Below are 18,468 nucleotides of genomic sequence, written 5' to 3' on the forward strand. Positions count from 1 at the left end.
CTAAGCTTTTCCCTTTCCCAAATTTGGCAGGCTAGTAGTTAAAGACTCTGCAGTGAAAATCAACATTAACAAAGGAGGAGTTGTTTGTATAAAACATCTGCTATTATCATTATTACAGTACTGGTGTACATGTAGAATACAGACCATATCCAGTGTGATCAACTACGGTATTTGACACAGGAGAAGGGTGCAGAGGGAGTGGAGGGAAATGGAGGCAAGAATAATAAGGGGAGGGGGGGCGAGAGATATGCTTTCAGTTCACTTCAGTTGCATATAATGGAAGCAACCTCATTTTTTGTTCTCATCCCTATTCACATGTAAGAAGAGGGTGGGGGCGGGGAGGTTTATATTGTTTTTGTTCTTTGTCTTGTATTTTTATGATATGCACTGCCCTGAAATCTACAGGTGAGGGGTGGTATAAAATTTCATAAATAATAATAATCTCATTTTCAGAGTAAAAGGAGACCCAGGGCAGTGGAATTGAATCCTGACCCTTCCTCACCTTATCTGTCCATTTCCAATTACTGCAGGCTTTCTCCCCTGGATGAGGTGCAACACAAGAAGTGAGCCCAATGGGAATTAACAGAGGAAGACATTACAGTATTCATCTCACCTAGACAGCCTTCAGATGTAAACATTAAAAACATACGCATTTAATATATACAGTGTGACATGTGACCAAGTGTCTCAGCATGTCTAGTTTAACCTTAAAGGGTTAAGCCAAATCCTTAAAGGGGGCAGTCATCTTTTTCCTATCACAACACACAAAGACTCAGAAGGAAGGTCATATACTCTATGACACCTCCTCCTAATTTAAAATTTACACGCTTGGGAAATTCACAAACATCCCAAAAAAGACCTTGCAAGAGACGGCCCTGAGTCACTCCTGGGAACAGACATCAATACTGGAAGGAATCCAAGCCGCCCAAGATTTTACACACACGAGGATTTGGGCCTTGCTTGTGGTAAAGCCTTATCAGCTGGAACAAAAGCTGCGGGAGGTACCTGGCGAAGGTTGCCAGAGGCAGGAAGAGAAAGGAAAAGTCAGGGCGGCCACAGGGTTGGCCAGGAGCTGGAAGTCACTCACAGGCCAAACGCCGAAGCTCAACCGACTGGAGCCTGGAGCGCTTAAATGGAGGCCTGAGAAGCGGCAACAGGATGCCCGCTTCTTACGAAGCGCTGGGCTGGCACGAAAGGGAGCTGGTGCCGGCGGTGCAGAACCGGAGGCAGGCCTTCATCTGAGGCCTACCGGGCAGCGGGAAGGGCGGCGGCAGCGGCGGGGCGTGAGGTGAGTCACGAGGCCAGCAGCAGCAGCCGGAACCCTTCGCCGTTAACGGTCCAGGGCAAGGGGCGCCGAGGCGTCACAGGGCGGCGCTGGCCGACAGCGTGGCGGGCAGCGGTGGCGCCACCAACAGAGGAGCGACAAACGGCCGCCTCCTCCCCTTCCTAAGCGGTGGCAGGGAAAGGAGGGCAGCGAGTCCTGGGGGGGGGGTGAGGAGGGAGGCCGCCTGCCCGCCCGCCCGCCGCTCCCTGATGGATGAATGACACGGCTTCAAGCCAGTGACAGTCGGCCATGGCTCCCCTTCCGACTAATAGAAGGCCGGCAGGGGCGGAATCTGCCCCGTTGTCGATTCGCAACCAATCCGGCACGAGCTCGCGACGAAGGAGTGAAGCAGTTATGCGCCCGGTGGGGGGGGGGGGAGAGAGATAGGACCAGGGTGGGGTGGGGGCTCACCCGGCTTCGGCGGTACCTCAGCCCCGCTCGCGCACTTCAAAAAGTCCACCCACCCTCGCACACAACACACGCTCTCTCTCACACACACATTTGCTCCTCTAGACCCACCCTTGTTCCTTCTCGCGCTCCTCAACCGTCCAGCGGCGCTCTCCTCCTACCACTGCCGACGCCGCTGCTGCCACAGCATCGCCTCAGTCGCTGACACAGCTCCGAACCCTGCCTCATCCGGGCAACCCACCGCCTTGCCTACGTCACAGCAGAAGGCGAGGTCCACCACGAGACAAGCAGAACCCCGCTCGGGGGCGGAGCCAGCCACTTGAACGGCAGGCCGCGGGAGAGGAGGCGGGGCCGTGTAGATATGGTCACGCCCTTCTCGAGCGCGCGCCGTGCCTATTCTGAGACTCGCGCGTGAATATTAAAACTTTAATGTTCCTATAGTGGTTTTGCTGTTTTTGTTGCGACAAACCAACCCACTGGCGATCACACATGTAGCGCAATCCAAATACGTACATGCCAATGACACTTATTACCCAGGTAAGTGTGTGCAGGATTGCAACCTAGTTGTGTGTTCCAAACATTCAGTGCGGTCAATCTCTTCCTACCTGCATGTTTCCAAGACCAATCAGAACGGATTTTGTTCCATTTCTTCCCTATACCTATCCAGCAATGTAAAAAGAAAAGTCTTACATTGTTAATACTGTATAATAAATAGTGGGTTGTTGGGTGTGTTCTATTTTTTTTCTTCCTTTTGCTCAAGTGATGCTTAGCTAATAATAATAATAATAATAATAATAATAATAATTTATTTGTACCCCACCCATCTGGCTGGGTTTCCCCAGCCACTCTGGGCGGCTTCCATAGAAACCAAAAATACACTAAAATATCACAGATTAAAAACTTCCCTGAACAGGGCTGCCTTAAGATGTCTTCTGAATGTCAGGTAGTTATTTATCGCTTTGACATCTGATGGGAGGGCGTTTCACAGGGCAGGCGCCACTACCGAGAAGACCCTCTGCCTGGTTCCCTGTAGATTTGCTTCTCGCAATGAGGGAACCACCAGCAGGCCCTCGGCGCTGGACCTCAGCGTCCGGGCAGAACGATGGGGGTGGAGACGCTCCTTCAGGTATACTGGACCGAGGCCGTTTAGGGCTTTAAAGGTCAACACCAGCACTTTGAATTGTGCTCGGAAACTTACTGGGAGCCAATGTAGGTCTTTCAAGACCGGTGTTATGTGGTCTCGGCGGCCGCCCCCAGTCACCAGTCTAGCTGCCGCATTCTGGATTAGTTGTAGTTTCCGAGTCACCTTCAAAGGTAGCCCCACGTAGAGCGCATTGCAGTAGTCCAAGCGGGAGATAACTAGAGCATGCACCACTCTGGCGAGACAGTCTGCAGGCAGGTAGGGTCTAAGCCTGCGTACCAGGTGGAGTTGGTAGACAGCTGCCCTGGATACAGAATTGATCTGCGCCTCCATGGACAGCTGTGAGTCCAAAATGACTCCCAGGCTGCGCACCTGGTCCTTCAGGGGCACAGTTACCCCATTCAGGACCAGGGAGTCCTCCACACCAGCCCGCCCCCTGTCCCCCAAAAACAGTACTTCTGTCTTGTCAGGATTCAACCTCAATCCATTAGCCGCCATCCATCCTCCAACCGCCTCCAGGCACTCACACAGAACCTTCACCGCCTTCACTGGTTCTGATTTGAAAGAGAGGTAGAGCTGGGTATCATCTGCATATTGATGGACACCCAGTCCAAACCCCCTGATGATCTCTCCCAGCGGCTTCATATAGATGTTAAAAAGCATGGGGGAGAGGACGGAACCCTGAGGCACCCCACAAGTGAGGGCCCAGGGGTCTGAACACTCATCCCCCACCACCACTTTCTGAACACGGCCCATGAGGAAGGAGCGGAACCACTGTATGACAGTGCCCCCAACTCCCAGCTTCTTTCACTGGTGGATAGGATGCATATAGCAGGACCCAAGAAATAATACCTATCACTAATACAGTACTTAGATCTACACGGGTTGCCTGTTTGATTCCAGGTGTGATGCAAAGTGTGATTCTGACTTACAAAGCCTTAGGGTGGTATTTAGCTAAGCTTTACCCAGAGTAGGCCCACTGAAATTAATGAACATGACTAAGATTAGACCACTGATTTCAGTAGGTCTGTTCTGAGGGAAAAGCGTTAGTTGAATCCCACCCATAAACTGCAATATTATGTACATTTACATGGGAAAAACACAGTGGGACATATTTTATTAGAGAACATGCCTAGATGTATGCTACTAAAGAGCCTGAGACTTCCTACTTCTTGATGAAGAAACTGGTTTCTTAAAGATGAAGCGCTTCTACCAGTGCCCCTTTCTACACAAAAGAGGTATTTTCTGAACAGAACAGCGTTAGTGTTTCAGGAAGATGATGTAGTAGTTCATGCTAAGCTGTGTGAGACATTCTATCTTGTTCACAGGAAGTTAAAACAGGAAGGAGGACAGGAAGAAGACTTAGCTGAGATCTGTTTCCTAGATATGCAAGCCAGTATTGAGATCTTCCTGAGATAGTTTCAGAAACAGAAATAGCAAACATTGTGTGCTAAATTTGAAGAAGAGACTGGCAGAAAGTGGCCAGACATATCGCTAGTGTTTTTAATTTTCTTTCTTCGTTTCCTTAACTCTGTTCTAAGATGTCCACCACCTCTTGTTTTTCTCTGCATTCTTAGCCCCTGCTTGAATTACAGAAAGGCCAGAGGGAGCAAAACTCACTTAATTTTTTACTGATCCCCTTGGCTCCTGTTTTTAAAATCACATCGCTACTGGTGATGTGATTTGATTGAATTACCGGTAGGCGTGGAAGATCAATGGCTTGCTTGTGGATTTCATTGAGGGTCCCTGAACCACCCTGCTCCCCTAATTTGAACATCGTTCCCAATTTGATCCGGTACTTGTTTGACAATTCCAACTTTTCCCTCTTTGGCTTTCCTGTACTGGATCTTGATCCTGCCCCCTTGAAATATACTCAGAGTCGCAAAGTGATTTCATGCTCTTTATTCAGCTCATAGTGGTGAGGAGGAATGAATGAAAGTCCCCTCAAGGTATCTGCTTTATATACATTATTTACACAATGGGCTGCACATGATTGGCTAATTCTGGAATTCTACTGTAAGCCAATCAGGTTGTGGATTCACTTATATCTGGAGCATGATTGGGTGGTTCCTGCCAATCAATCATACTGCTGCATTGTTCTAGGACCAATCAGACTGCTGCATTCTGAATCCTATTGTTCTAGGACCAATCAGACTGCTGCAGTTTGGATCCTATTCAACTCAGTACATAACACCCCTGCTCAAAACTCTGCCACTAAGGCTCTCCATTGTTCTTAGGTAATGCATTCAGCAGTCATCCTTACTTAAGCCACTCCCAGTGCACCAATATGTCTAAAACACCAGACAGGCAAATGCTGCTTTAGTGCCTGTTAATTTCTGATGATTTGAAGTAGCATTATATGATGGAAGGAACAGAAGAAGAGCCCTTCTGGATCTGATCAAGGACCCATCTAGTCCAGAAATCTATTCTCACAGTGGCCAACAAAGTGCCTTTTGGAAGCCTGTACACAGACCCAGAGTGCAACAGCACTCGCCCTCTCATACCAAGCAACTGGTATTCAAAGGAATGCTGCCTTTAGTGCTGGAGGTGGTATGTAGCCGTCATCACTAGTAGCTGTTGATAGCATTGTCCTCCCATTAATTTATCTAATTCCCATTTAATAATAATAATAATAATTTTTTATTTGTACCCTGCCCATCTGGCTGAGTTTCCCCAGCCACTCTGGGCGGCTTCCAATCAAGTGTTAAAAACAATACAGCATTACATATTAAAAACTTCCCTAAACAGGGCTGCCTTCAGATGTCTTTTAAAGATATGATAGCTGCTTATTTCCTTCACATCTGAAGGGAGGGCGTTCCACAGGGTGGGCGCCACTACCAAGAAGGCCCTCTGTCTGGTTCCCTGTAACCTCACTTCTCTCAATGAGGGAACCGCCAAAAGGCCCTCGGCACTGGATCTCAGTGTCCGAGCTGAATGATGGGGGGTGGAGACGCTCCTTCAAGTATAAGGACCGAGACCGTTTAGGGCTTTAAAGGTCAGCACCAACACTTTGAATTGTGCTCGGAAACTTTGTGGTGGAGAGAGGGTGTGGTGTGGTGCGTGTGTGTGGTGTGTGTAATATGTATATCATATCCCCACTTCCCATTTTTCTAAACTAAAAAGCCTAATATGTGGTAACTTTTCCTTCGTCTCTGAGCTGCTTCAGCTTCTTGATCATTTTGGTTGGTCTTCTTTGAAATCTTTCCCGCTCTGCGATATCCTTTTTGAAGATATTCTAGGAGGCAGAACTATATAACTGCTTAACTGTGGCTGCATTGTGCCTAGTACTTAACAGCACTGGACTCAGGACAGGCCTTTAAAGAAGACCACTTACTGCTTCCCAATCCATTAACTCCTGTCCTATGATGGCCACTATTACTGATAAGACCAAGACCAAAGTATAGTGTCTGGTTCAGACTGAATAAATGAAAGTAACTGGAGCACCTGCTATTTAGACTGCAGTCCCCCTAAAGGGACGAACCAGAGCCTTTCCTGCAAGACTGAGAAGAATGAAGTAGGAACTACAGGTGCCTTGCTTTCATGTAAAAACTATCCCTAATAGCTGCTTCCCCTTATGTGGTACTGGAAGTGACTTGGATGGTTTCCTTGCTTGCTATGGACTTCGTATACAGTGGTACCTCGGGTTAAGATCTTAATTCGTTCTGGAGGTCCATTCTTAACCTGAAACTGTTCTTAACCTGAGGTACCACTTTAGCCAATGTGGCCTCCCGCTGCCGCCGCCACCGCGCAATTTCTGTTCTCATCCTGAAGCAAAGTTCTTAACCAGAGATACTATTTCTGGGTTAGTGGAGTCTGTAACCTGAAGCGTTGTAACCTGAAGCATCTGTAACCCGAGGTACTACTGTATGTTGTCCAAGGTTGGTCTCAGTGGAGGACTCTGGGCTCTCAAATTTCAGCAGGGCACTGTGTGATGCTGATATTTGCCACCACTCACAGCACAGCATTGTTGTGGCACCCCCTGCAGCCCAGGGCCCAGTGCAACCACACCTGTCTCACCACCATAAAACCATCTGAAGCAGTGTCTCCATCCCCATCGTTAAGCCCAGACACTGAGATCCAGCGCCGAGGGCCTCCTGGCGGTTCCCTCATTGTGAGAAGTAAGGTTACAGGGAACCAGACAGAGGACCTTCTCGGTAGTGGCGCCCACCCTGTGTAATACCCTTCAGATGTGAAGGAAATAAGCAGCTATCCTATCTTTAAAAGACATCTGAAGACAGCCCTGTTTAGGGAAGTTTTTAATATTTAATGCTGTACTGTTTTCAACACTTGATTGGGAGCCGCCCAGAGTGGCTGGGGAAACTCAGCCAGATGGGTGGGGTATAAATAAATTATTATTATTATTATTATTATTATTATTATTATTATTATTATTATCTCTGCTGGCCCTACCATTAGGCCAAGTGAGACAGTCACCTCAAGCAGATGCTCAGCGGCAGGTGGCCCATGGCTGTTTCTCCTGAACCTCTGGCTGCACCCTTCAGTTGGAAGGCAGAGCTGTGTATTCTATGTGGCCTGCCCTACACACCCCCTAACTAGCCTTCTGGCTACCCTCAGTTGCAGGATGATCTCTTGTTCCTGATACTGAAGTAAGATTCAACTACCAGTCCAGTCAACTTCTGCATATGGAAAGGAGGGAGCAGTGTATCTCTATCAGAGGCGCCAACTTCGAGAGAGAATGAGGGCCCCGATGTCATGTGTGTGATTTCACATGTGACATCAGAACACTGGGAGGAGCCAGGGGCGGAGCTGAATGCAGTGGCAATGTGGCTTCAATGGCTGGTGGATTCTCCTCTTCCTGTCACCACCACTGGCCAGGGGCTGCTTCCCTCTTCCTTCCCCTCCATTTGGGGGAAGGAGGAGGAGGAGAAGAAGATGGCCACTGAAGACACACTGCACTAGGCTCCATCCTTGGCCTCCTCCTCTCCCTTTGAACATTGGGGGGCCATCCCCCTTCCCAAAAATAAGTGGGGGAAGGGTTCGGCCTGTAGGAGATGGCGCCCCTGATCTCTACCATTGGCCTCAGGCATCAAAATGTCTTGGGCCAGTATTCCATAACAAGCCATCTGGATTCTTGAAGCTCAATGATCTGAAAATGCTGCTGTCAAAAGCCCAGGGAGATGTTTGTGATGGCTGTAGCGACATCCCTGCATTCTGCTTACAACATTTCTGCCCTTAACTGCCTCCCCGCCAGAGCTGAGATAGTCTGAATGCCATCTCACACCGGGAGAGTGTGGCTGCAGATGGAACTATCTCTGAAGGATGGAGAGGTGCAATGGGCCTCTCCTCTGAGACTCTGTTCTCTTCACTTCCCCTGCTTTCTCCTCCTTAGTTGCTGCACCTGACACATGGCAACATCCCTGGCACATTTGCCTTTGTCCGATACTGACGGGGCTTTCATAGAATTAACAAAGAGACAGTGTTGGGGCCCTGTTTCCAAACTTGCATTTAGAGGGGGCTGCCTGTCTGGTTAACACTGATTTAAAGTCGATGTTTGTTTTCAGGGTGTGTGTGGGGTTTTTTTTTTAACTTCTTTTGCTTGCACCCTGTTGTAATCTGCAGTTGTTCCCATGCATTCTCCACGGGCTCCGAGTCCCGAGGCTCACAAAGGCACAGTCACTTAGCATTAATTCTCTCCTACTCGGAACAGCCACTGCTCCTCTTTAGCCGTGGTGGGGCTGTGCTTCCCAGGCAGAACCAAGTCATCTATTGAAAAGCAGACCAAAGAAAAGAGACATAATGGATTCTATTGAAGTGGGCTCCGTCTCATGGGGTGGGGTGATGAGAGCACAGAGGGGCCTGAGAGCAGAGACTAAGGAGTGTCTCATGAAATCTGGGGTCAGGACTCTTGACAAGGCATGCTCGCTCTTTCTCTCTCTCTCTCTTATAGGAGTACACACAGGGTGGGCGTTATAGATTGAGTATGGGAATGCAGAGACAGATGTCTTTCAGAGCCTGGGAATGCTTCAGTGAGCACAGTCTATCGAACTATACCTGCCCAGGTGTGGTACAGTACCTGTTTTACATTCATTGCCCCAACTCCACATGTATATCAGTTTTATCTGCAGCTACAGGATCTTGCAGCTTCGCTACGATGGACTGAAATTGTTGGCATTTGGGGACTGTCTTTGGCATTAAACCCTGCGCCTATTTTTGAGCAGTCATTGTTTAGATGATAATGTAAAAAGAAGAAGAAGAAGAAGGTTGGGCAAGCCTGGAGAACTCATGCAAGCAATTTGTACCTACTTGCCCTTCTCACCATCACAGAAACCTCCTCCCCCCTGAATTTATTTTCTTGTTCATTCTCATCAGGTTCGTCTTTAGCATATGCACCGCCAGGGTGCAAAGATCCACCCAGCACCGCCAAATTTAGTTTAGCCCTTAGCATATGCGCCACCAGGGTGCAAAGATCTGCCTAGCGCTCCCAAATTTAGTTAATTTTGTGTGCAGGGCACCATTGAGAATGATAAGCGCTGCTGTTGTGAATGACAAGCGCCGTCATTGTGAATGACAAGCGCCACTGCTGGCACGGTGCATCTTTGGTAAATGAGCGCACAAAGTCAAAAGTCCTTTAGTGAAACAGTAGGTATACATTTCGGGTGCCTCAGGGTTCCGTCCTCTCCCCCATGCTTTTTAACATCTACATGAAGCTGCTGGGAGAGATCATCAGGGCTGGGTATCCATCAATATGCTGATGATACCCAGCTCTACCTCTCTTTTAAATTGGAACCAGTGAAAGCAGTGAAGGTCCTGTGTGAGTGCCTGGAGGCAGTTGGAGGATGGAGGGTGGCTAATGGATTGAGGTTGAATCCTGACAAGACAGAAGTACTGTTTTTGGAGGGCAGGGGGCGGACTGGTGTGGAGGACTCCCTGGTCCTGAATGGGGTAACTGTGCCCCTGAAGGAGCAGGTGCACAGCCTGGGAGTAATTTTGGACTCACAGATGTCCATGGAGATGCAGGTCAATTCTGTATCCAGGGCCAGCTCCATCTGGTATGGAGGCTGAGACCCTACCTGCCTGTGGACTGTCTTGCCAGAGTGGTGCATGCTTGGACTACTGCAATGCACTCTACATGGGGCTACCTTTGAAGGTGACCTGGAAACTACAACTAATCCAGAATGCGGCAGCTAGACTGGTGACTGGGAGCGGCTGCCAAGACAATATAACACCGGTCCTGAAAGACCTACATTGGCTCCCAGTACGTTTCCAAGCACAATTCAAAGTGTTGGTGCAGACCTTTAAAGCCCTAAACAGCCTTGGGCCAGTACACCTGAAGGAGCGTCTCCACCTCCATCGTTCTGCCTGGACACTGAGGTCCAGCACCAAAGGCCTTCTGGAGGTTCCCTCACTGCGAGAAGCAAAGCTACAGGGAACCAGGCAGAGGGCCTTCTCGATAGTGGTACCCACCCTGTGGAATGCCCTCCCATCAGATGTCAAAGAGATAAACAACTACCTGACATTTAGAAGACACCTGAAGGCAGCCCTGTTTAGGGAAGTTTTTAATGTGTGACATTTTAATCTTTGTTGGAAGCTGCCCAGAGTGGCTGGGGAGACCCAGCCAGATGGGTGGGGTACAAATAATAAATTATTATTATTATTATTATTATTATTATTATTATTATTATTATTATTATTCCTAGGCATATATGTATTTTGTTTTTCTATCTTGATCAAAATTATTTATTATTTCCTAACAGGTAGATAGGTAAGAGCTTAGGTGGCTTCAACGGTGGGTGCCTGGCACCCCCCAGAATTCGGCACCTGGGTGCCCCACACCCTTGCACCTCCGGGTAAAGATGGCCCTGATTCTCATAATTCTTCATGTGTTTGCATGGTAGGGCTTGCTAGCAATAGGCAACATATCTATGAAAATAGCTATTAAGGGTAGAATCTGTGGGCTTGCTTGTCTGCACTGTTTCCCCTCCCCACACAAATACCCCTACCAGGTTCAGATGTTCTCTTGTATAGTTTCCAAGTCATGTAATCATAAATAGCACGTGGGAGGAATTGTGAGGAAAGATACACCTTATTCAAAACATCCCCCCCCCATTTCTCCTTTGTGTACTTCCAGTCGCTCAGGAAGGCACCTACATGTTTATGAAGACATATGCTTGTCTGTCTTGATAGCAGAGCCACATCTGACAATATGGTGATTGCTAGTGCTTCTGTAACGTCCTTCCTTTTTTTTTTATAATAATATTTATTAAATTTTGTATAACCAATAAAAAACATACATAATAACATAATATTTTCCATTATCCACATTTCATTCTCAACTTTGGACTTCCTCACATCTCTTGTTCCTGCTTTCTAAACATAAATTTTACCAGCAAATTATTAACTTGATTTAGTTCATATAATATAATTTTCCAATATTTAATATCTCAAATTTTGGAGTTTAACATACACTTATTGAAGCTTAATCTGTAACGTCCTTCCAAAGAAATCTCTTCTGTGCTCCATTGATCAGGAGTCAGGAAATGGAAATATTCCAGAATGTTTACATCTGTTCAACATAAGAGTGTATAGAACCATTGCTGTGCACCTTAATTTGGTGACTGTACATACTCATTTCAGAGTTGCACAGCAGCATGAAGTGAGTAGTAGGGTCACACGTAGATATTTGATTGTGGTTGTGAGAATGCTGATATTGCAAGAATATGCGCTGTCTGTGCAAGGAACACATGGAGACAGTGACACTTTCTCTCACACACACACCAGAATCAGAAATGAACAATAGTGAGGCTTGGGCTCCTGTGCATCCTCTGCCACTTCTGCTGTGCACAAGGAAAAGGGATTTACAAGTTTCCATTTCTAGTTTGTAACAAATCATAGTTTGGTATTAATTTGCAAAATCGCAAATCAGGTCAATTTTTTATGTAAAAACCTTCAAAGCCAAAACAAAGTGCATACTTGGATGAAAGTCCCCAGGCAGTCAGTTCAGAAGCAGGGAATACAAATGGATGGTTTGAAAGAAGGTGACACTCGTTTCCCCATTTCTGGCTGTTTCGTTTCATTTACAAAATTTCAGACTGTAACCAAAGCAAAACTCAGGTGCCATCATTCAGATTACAGAATTTGGATGCCAAGACTTTGAGATCTGCTTTAACCAGCTTCTTCGAAAGCTCTCTTTGCAGCTGCCAAACTTTTTTTGAATTCAAATGCATTTTCTCACATTTGTTCTAGCTCTGGTATTTATTTTTTTAATTAAGGTGATAATTTATTTCAAGGCATTAGTAAAAAATTATGAAAATAATGAAATGTCTAACATGTATGAACTAATGGGCGTAGCCAGGATTTTTGTTGGGGCAGGGGGAGGGGAGGCAGCCAAAGTTGTTAAGCTTTTTTTAAAAAGGAAACCACGGGTAAAAATACCCTCTAAATAGGCAGGCAGCTAAGTTGTAGTGAGTATCTCACTGGTGGTGGTGGTGCTGCAGAGCAGGGCGGCAATCCCTGTTTTGCCTCTAATGGCAAAATGGGACATACCACCCCTGACCTCAGGATTTTAGAACTAACAGCTGTCAGTTTGGAGGGAAGGCAGGCAAGGACCAACAGCCCAGATGGGGCTAGCTAGCTTAGGGTGGAGGTGTGTGATTCTGGTGGAGCTGGGGTAGCTCAGGACAGGTGAGGCTCCCATGCCTCATCAACCCCAGAGGCTATACCAGGAAAGCCGTCCTGGCCAGGCCTGTGTCTGCACAAAAGAGCAGTATTAAAATAAAAAGTTTGCCTTTCAGGTAGCTTTCCCTTTAAACTACTGTACACGTAAGCAGGAATCTGATCTTTTCCCACTTAACAACTTGTGTGTATTTTGAAGCGAAAAGTGGTGATCTTTGCACATTAACCAGTTTATTATTTACCTATGTATGTATTTATTTATTACTACATTTATATCCCACCTTTTCTCCAGTGTAGCTTAAGGTAGCATACATTTTCCCATTTTATCCTCACAACAACCCTGTGAGGGAGACACTGACAGGCCCAAGGTCACCCAGAGAATTGCATGGCAGAGTAGGGGTTTGAATCCTAGTCCAACACTGTTAAGCACTGCACCCAGATCCCCTGGCTCATTCGGTAGAACATGAGACTCTTAAGTCCAGGGTCATGGATTCGAGCTAAATTTTGGGTGAAAGATTCCTGCATTGCAAGGGGTTGGTGACCCTTGTGGCCCTTTCCTCCTTACAATCCTATGATTCTATAATTCTATTATTCTGCCACACTGGTAGGATGTTGACATACATGTGTGTTTTGTACTGGGGTGTCTGTACCAGAGTGCTTTGTTGTTGTTTAGTTGTTTAGTCATGTCCGACTCCTCGTGACCCCATGGACCAGAGCACGCCAGACACTCCTGTCTTCCACTGCCTCCCACAGTTTGGTCAAACTCATGTTAGTAGCTTCAAGAACACTGTCCAACCATCTTGTCCTCCATCATCCCCTTCTCCTTGTGTCCTCAATCTTGTACCAGAGTGCAACATATCTAATAATGAGAAGCAGCCATTGGACACACACTTAATTAAGGAAAGTGCCCAGTTTCACAGGCAGTGCTCTGCTTCTGCCATAGCAATTTGTATCGCTGTGCTTCTGGCCTGTGGTTTCTAATGAAGATGAGGACAGCTGCAGCAGCCTTCTCAATGCCTCTGGCTTAATGCCCGCTGGATATATGGTGTCTATGAGGAAGGAAGCTACTGCACACCTCTCTAAAGCCTTGCCATAAAATAAGTGCCCATGGAATGCCCTCTCTGTTATGGTTCCTGTGCCACAATATGGCAGGACTGCTGCTGGCTATAAAGACCAATGAGAATAGGCCAACTCAGATCCACAGTGCATCAGTTCCCAGGCACTGCTATCTCCCCGCCCCCTTCCCCATAAAGGCCCATGTAATGGATTCAAAGCCATTGATATTCCAGCAATGGAAGGAAACTCGCTTTTCAAATGCAAATCGCCCCACAGGAATGATCGTGGGATTTTGCCAGGGAGATGAGCCTCCCTGTTGCTGGGTAACAATTTTTTCAACAGAAGAGAGCAATTGCCCTTTGCAGCGCTGGGGGTTAGTAATCGAGCCCAAGCCACCCCTGCAGTACAGGATCCATCACTGTGGATCCGGCAGGCAATCCACAATGACAAGAACTGCCTGCAGCAGCTGGAGGTAGTAAAACAATGGGCATTGCTTCGATTGTGCAAAGGTAGTCGGATCAGACCACTGATCCATCTTGGCTTTCAGGCATGAGTTTCCCCCAGCCCTATTCTGGAAATGTCAGAACCTGAGCCTGAGAGAAAACATGATGGGGGGGGGGATCACAGATGGGGTCTCCCCTTACCTTTCTTTCAAGGTGGTCAAGGGTTGTTTGTAAGCGTACCTTCTTTCATTCTACAAATAATATCTCTGGTGGTCTGCACTTTGCAGCTTCCCTTTCCTGAAAAGTTTATGTTGTCCTCAGCAGGGCTTTCTAGGAATGCCCTAAGGAATGCCTTTTTTCTTGAGCTAGTTCCTTTTTAAAATGAACTTTCCAAGCTCTGTGAAAGGCTCCAGACATAAAAGACACTTTTTGACGGTCACTACTTTTGGGTGAGACTCAATCACATACCAGCAAATTCAGGCCTTGCAATTATAGCAGACTGGGAAGTCTTACACAAGACCCTTGCTTTCCCAAAATATCAGACTTTTGTGATAAGGAAAGTGATGGGGAGATGTGCTGGCTAGTGTGAGATAGCTCCTGCTTTGACACAAGGTCATCTCTCCTCCCCACAAACAAATCAACGAACAGGCAATCTGGAAGCACCCTTATTTGCTAAGAAGAAAGAAAGAAAGACAGAAGCTGACCTGAGAAGCTGCTATAGGTAAAGGACCCCTGGACGGTTAAGTCCAGTCAAAGGTGACTCTGGTGTTGTGGCACTCACCTCACTTTTCAGGCCGAGGGAGCCAGCATTTGTCCACAGACAGCTTTTCCGGGTCATGTGGCCAGCATGACTAAACCGCTTCTGGCTCGATGGAGCACTGTTATGGAAGCCAGAGCGCACAGAAACACAGTTTACCTCCCCGCCACAGCGGTACCTATTTATCTACTTGCACTGGTGTGCTTTTGAACTGCTAGGTTGGCAGGAGCAGAGACAGAGCAACGGACGCTCACCTTAGAAGCTCACCCTAGCTTCCCCTAGAAGCTGCTAGGAAACAGCAGCAACCCCTACCCTGCTATTTAACATGGCAGAAAGAAGGTGAGGAAACCATTCAGTGCACGGTTGCTGGATTTAAAAGGACCCAAGAGAAGGCAGGCAGGGCCTCCAAGGAGCGCCTCTTGCTCAGACAAACTCCTCCACGGCCAGCAAGAATAATAATCCGATTTGCTCCTGCGCCTTAAAGAGCTGGAGCTGCTTGGAGAGTTCCCATCAGGGTTCAATTGGATACCGAGTTAAGCAGGAATTACCTCTCCTGGGTATATAATCAGGGATAAAACCATCTAAATCTTGAGGGAAGAAATTAGGTTTATTGGAGATACTGGAGAAAATTACATTGTAGGCACAGATGCAGAAAGGCACAGAGAGACAGGGAGTTTGGGGGTGGGGGACAGAAAGGAGGAGGGGAAGGATGGATAATACTTAATCCCAATTGCCAGTTCTTCCTGTCTCCTTATTAACACCATCAGCATCTTTGCCGAGGTTCTGCTGAGCTGACACTCTAGATTATGAAAGTAAATTAACCCCTAACCTCCTTTGCTTGTTGGTGGAAACTGCATCCTGGGGAGAGAAATTTGCTTGTTGGTGGAAACTGCATCCTGGGGAGAGAACACAAGGCTCTGGTGACTGTCCTGTTGTTTTGTAAATTAGAGAGAGGAGGAGGAAGTTGGTGCCTTATTCCCCCTTTTAATGACAGGAAAGGGAAAAAATTGAATGAGAAGCCCAAGGAACAGTGCGAATGCTGGGTTATAGTCCCTTCCTGCTCATCTCCCATTACCTCACAATGCAGAAAATAGCTTCCCTCTCCTCCACTGTCACTTCCCTTGCCTAAGTAAGAAGATGCCACTGAGATCATACAGGCTGACCCAGTGTAGGCTGTCAGGCCTCAAGGGCTCCCCCACCCCAGATGCCCCCCCAAAATTGTTCCTTTGTCATAAAGATAAAGGGACCCCTGACCAGACCATTAGGTCCATCCGTGGCTGACTCTGGGGTTGCGGCGCTCATCTCGCTTTACTGGCCGAGGGAGCCGGCGTACAGCTTCCAGGTCATGTGGCCAGCATGACTAAGCCGCTTCTGGCGAACCAGAGCAGCGCACGGAAACGCCGTTTACCTTCCCGCCGGAGTGGTACCTATTTATCTACTTGCACTTTGACGTGCTTTTGAACTGCTAGGTTGGCAGGAGCAGGGACCGAGCAACGGGAGCTCACCCCGTCACGGGGATTCGAACCGCCGACCTACTGATCAGCAAGTCCTAGGCTTTGTGGTTTAACCCACAGTGCCACCCGTGTCCCTTTGTCATAAGGTAAGGTAAAGGTACCCCTGCCCATCAGGGCCAGTCATGACCAACTCTAGGGTTGCGCGCTCATCTCGCTCAAGAGGCCAGGAGCCAGCACTGTCCGAAGACACTTCCGGGTCACGTGGCCAGCGTGACTAAGCTGCATCTGGCGAGCCAGCACCAGCGCAGCACACGGAAACGCCGTTTACCTTCCCGCTAGAAAGCGCTCCCTATTTATCTACTTGCACTTAGGGGTGCTTTCGAACTGCTAGGTAGGCAGGAGCTGGGACCGAACGACGGGAGCTCACCCCGCCGCGGGGATTCGAACCGCCGACCTTTCGATCGGCAGGTCCTAGGCTCTGTGGTTTAACCCACAGCACCACCCGCGTCCCTATCCCTTTGTCATAGGCCCTTATAAAAAGTACTCACAAGGGAAATAAAATAATAATAATAATAATAATAATAATAATAATAATAATAATAATAATTCCTTCCAATAGCACCTTAGAGACCAACTAAGTTTGTTACTAGTATGATACCAGTATCATACCATACCATATCATACCAATAACAAACTTAGTTGGTCTCTAAGGTGCTACTGGAAGGAATTTTATTATTATTACTTTGTTTCGACTGTGGCTGACCAACACGGCTACCTACCTGTAACTATCACAAGGGAAATGTGTGTGTGTGTGTGTGTGCAATATTTGATTTGCATCTACATTTTATGCATTGCCTGCCTTACTTTTCCACCATATACCTCCAGCAACTCTTCCTCCTTTACAATATCCCCACCTAGGGAAAATAAAACCCTCAAGAACTACCAGTGCTGCTGGAGGAGGCCAAAATAAGATGTAGTTCAGCATCTCACAGTGGCCAGTTAGATGCCCTAATGAGAAGCTCACAGGGAAGACCTGTGGTGGGGGGGGGGGGCCCTCTTCCTGTTGCTCCCCCAGCAACTAGTATTCAGAGGCGTGCTATCTCTGATCTGGAAGGAAACATATAAGTCATCATGACCAGTAACCACTGATAGCTGCATAACCTTCATGAATTTAACTTTGTCTTACAGGTGTCTGGGCTGGTCGTCGTATCTAGTGGTAGCAAATTCCATAGTTTACACTGTACACTGTGAAGACATATGTCCTCCTGCCTGTCTTGGATCTTCTACTATTCATCTTAATTGGATGATCCTGAATTCTAGTATTATTGGGGGACGGGGCTTCTCTTTCTTCACTTTCTCCACACTTCTGTCATGTTTCCCCTCCCCCCATCTACTGGCCTCTTTTTTCCTAATCTAACAAGTCCCAAACAGTGCCACTGTTGCTCCAGTCCCCTTCATCATTTTGCCTGCCCCTTTCTGCCCCTTTCCCAGCTCCAAAATATTCATGTTGAGCTGCATACTGATGGCTTCCTTCAGCTAAGATGCAGTACCAGTCAGATACCGAAAGCATGAATGAAGTCAGGTTCTGGAGGAGGGCAGCTAGTCTTCCTTCTGGGACACCAAAGGTTGATTGATTTCGTTTCGTTTGGGCTGACTTACGACTTTTCCCTATTGTCTTCCTTCAGAGACAGTGTGGCGTCAGCAGTCCCTTTCATGGTGTGGTTTTTTAAAAATGTTATGCAATGCATACAATACATACGCATTGAGCCAGGTTAAAGGAATCTGCTAGATCACATTCTTGACCTCCCATTCTTAACCATATTCCTTAGCTGCCACAATGTTGGCCACAGAAAAGATGCACTCTCTCTCTCTCTCTCTCTCTCTCTCTCTCTCTCTCTCTCTCTCTCACACACACACACACACACACACACACACAGTGTGCAGCCACCCATTCTCCCTCAACGATCTGCAAGCTCCTTTGGAGTATAGAGAGCATTCAGTTTCTCCTGACACCCTGAAGAGCCAAATATTTTAATTTACAGCAACTGGAAAAATCGCCACTGCCTGCTGATTAGGATGGAAAGGGAAGTTGTCAGAATGAACTGCAGCGATTTTTAAAGACCTTCCAAGTAGCGAGACAGATGGCTACATCCTTTTTATTGGGATGCTCCATATAATTATACCATTCCGGAGACCCCAACTTGACCTGTACTGTAGCCCTTACTTTCATCATCTCGTGCTGCTGACCTGGG

At 47.3% G+C, this 18,468-nt stretch overlaps 1 protein-coding gene and 1 long non-coding RNA gene across 7 annotated transcripts in view; both read right to left on the bottom strand.

The window, feature by feature from the left end:
- The window catches only part of LOC307210430, a 344,426-nt gene that overhangs the window by 39,051 nt on the left and 286,907 nt on the right, over nucleotides 1-18,468 (bottom strand). The window lies entirely within an intron of this gene.
- Nucleotides 1-18,468, bottom strand: part of NDEL1 (nudE neurodevelopment protein 1 like 1) — a 51,337-nt gene that overhangs the window by 31,564 nt on the left and 1,305 nt on the right. The window contains exon 1 of one of the 6 annotated variants that reach the window (XR_013835946.1): nucleotides 1,844-2,001. The exons of 4 other annotated variants lie outside the window; for them this stretch is intronic. The gene's annotated coding sequence lies outside the window, so the exon portion shown is untranslated. Of the gene's footprint in view, nucleotides 1-502; nucleotides 525-1,843; nucleotides 2,002-18,468 lie in introns of those variants that run through there. One more of the 6 variants, XR_013835947.1, reaches the window with a different exon arrangement.

This window comes from Podarcis cretensis (assembly GCF_951804945.1).
Source record: "Podarcis cretensis genome assembly, chromosome: 2".
Taxonomy (NCBI): domain Eukaryota; kingdom Metazoa; phylum Chordata; class Lepidosauria; order Squamata; family Lacertidae; genus Podarcis; species Podarcis cretensis.